Here is a 2,784-nt window from a genome sequence, read left to right as displayed (position 1 = left end):
CCTGTAAATAAGGTTGATTAAGAATGGTTTCAACTGCAGGAACATCTCAAGCTTTCTTCAGGGGCACAGAGGTAGCACATTCTGTTTTCCACTTGCCCAGAATGTTCTTCCACCTCCACCAGTCATAGGACAAAAGGGAATCAACTGTGCTCACAACAGGTGAAACTTAAGGCTGGTCATAAAAGGGACTAGTCAACTACCCTGTTGCATACAGAGTAGGAATGAGGAGAGTAGAAATGTGTAGGTTGCTGGATCCAGAAACCTAAGCCAGAGGCCTGCCCCTCCCCACACCCCTTCTCATCTTCCAAATAACTGAAATTAATTAAGGACTTATATGTAGCTAGAGGAGGGGAAAGATGGTTTCACCTCAGTCCTTGCCTCATGTACACCCATCATGAACCACCGACGCGCAAGGATCGAATTTCGGCATTTTCTCAACTGAACAAACAAAAATGTTCTCCACATCACCTATCTGATCAGTTCAAACCAAGATGACACTTTTATATTCTTTAAAATAATGAGTCAAAATATCTGGAAGTTGATTCTGAGACTTGGGAAAGGAAAAGAGAGGAAGAAGAATATGGGAGATTTGGGAAGATTATGGGAGAAGGAGGTAGGAGGTCTCAAGGATGGAAGTGCGTCCATTCACAGTTGACTCTCTCCTGCAGTACCACAGCCTCAGGAAAGGCCAGTCTACTCATATGCGTCTGGTGGAGATTAATTTTACATTTCATCAGACAACTGGATGGGGGTGAAAGATCTTCAGAAAGACCCTTGTCACTGCCAAGCAAGAACAGGCCTCACCCTCTTCCTTACAACAATGATGCGGTCCATCTTCAGTGAAAGTGACCATCATGCCCACCCTTGGTCATCCTTGATCCCCTCTTAAGTCCTAATTTTGCCCCAGTTCTTGCCCTCGAGTTCACACTAGGTTTTCAGGGGGTCATTCAGACTTTCCAAATGTTCAGGATTGAGCTCAACACGCAGGGAGGGAGACCTTTTCCCACTTCCAGAGACTCTCTGTACCAAGAAGGATTTAGCTGCTTCCTTATGTCTTTACAACTAACAGAACAGAACCAAAAAAACAAAAAAAGTCTTTTTATCATTCTCAAGAACTTTCTGATAATACTCAAATTACATGAGCTTCACCCTCACTGTCCCCGGGAACAATTGCCTTGAGGTGACCAATACAGGTCCCACCGTCATGTGTAAAGGAGCCTTTGTACCAGCAGAGGACACTCTGTACTGCTTAGAACAGAACCTATTGACAGATTGGAAACTGGGCGTGGGCATGAGGGAGGGGTGGGAATAACCCAAGGTGCACCTGGGAAGGTCATAAGTTGACTAAGACTGTTCTATTTTTCTGATAATGGATGACAGGGAGTGCCACATTCCCTCCAGCAGATATGGGAGGGGCAACACAGTGACACAGAGCATCCCAGGGCAGCTTGGGTATCCATCCTTCCAACAAACACCAAAAATTGGTGGAGCCACCCAAATGTCTCGTGGGCATCTTTACCCTGTCTTTCATCTGACACAAGACACCAGCACATTGTGGCTCCAGGAGGCAACTTTATAGACACTTCTCTGACCTCCCACCATCACCAGCCTATTAGCTGCATCCTCTTCACAAGAGAAGGGGCTGGTAGTGCCCGCTTCACCCCTTTCACCTGACCAAATCCTGACCATATTTCTAGACTCTTCTCAACTTGCAGCTCCTCCAGGAATCTTCTGCTCACTCTTAACTTCTATTCCTGGCTGTTTTTTGAAATGTGCTCCAAGAGAGACTTGATTTCCATGACATCACGCTCCCATCTGGCTCCAGTACACTCTACTGATTTTCTTTGTCTGGTCCTTAGGAAGAATGGTCTAGTGGGTCTGTTCTTGGTTCTCCCCTTTCTCTCCTTTTTTTTAAGGGAGTACGTTTCTTTAATTGCAAATGAAACAGAAACTAATGGAAACAGTTACACAATTCAGGGGGTCCGTCTCTGAGATGGAGATAGAGATTTTCCACAACTCCTCTCCTGCAACATGTGCACCCATGCATGCACTCTTACACACACACACACACACACACACACACACACACAGTTCACTTGAATATCCATGCTTCCTATTCTCCCCTGGATGCTCTAAAAATATTCCAGCCAAAAAGTATCCTAAAGCAAGAGTACTGCCCTAGAAATCCTTTGGAAATCTGTGGAGTCATTTTTTGCTTGTCACTGTGGTTTGTGGGGCTGTCACTGACACTTCCTGAGCACAATCCAGATTATGCTAGACCTCTTGAACAACTTTTGAATGCCCCACCATTTATGTGGCTCAGCCCAGAACCCAACTCCATATCACATACACATGCCAAGTGGTTTTCCTCAGTTTTCTATTCTCAACAACTGAGTAGTTGAGGAATGCAACAGCTGTGTAAAGAGAAGACTATATTTTCTTTTCATTAGAAAGCTTACAGGAATTTTCACCTTTTAGGAAAACTGTGTTGGTCATATGGCAAAGCTGCTCATAGTCTTTAGATTACCAGTACAGCAGACCTGCATTGACCTGCATTTGCAGCTGGTTCAACACTTGGCAATTCCACCTGTCAGTGCAAACATCTGATGCATCTTTGTGTTTTCTAATACAGTCCTGCCTAAGAAGTTACAAAGTGAAATACAGATGATATTGCTACCAGTTCTTTTTTCCTTTTTGTGTTTCCTTTGTATTGCATTCAAGTCACTGTGTTGATTTGTTTTCATTATATGTGATTGCAAGGTTTACCATCTATGCTTTCCTTTT

This window comes from Neofelis nebulosa, chromosome 8, assembly GCF_028018385.1.
Source record: "Neofelis nebulosa isolate mNeoNeb1 chromosome 8, mNeoNeb1.pri, whole genome shotgun sequence".
Classification (NCBI taxonomy): Eukaryota; Metazoa; Chordata; class Mammalia; order Carnivora; family Felidae; genus Neofelis; species Neofelis nebulosa.
The sequence above is the reverse complement of the archived record's forward strand: the minus strand, read 5'-3'. Positions refer to the sequence as shown.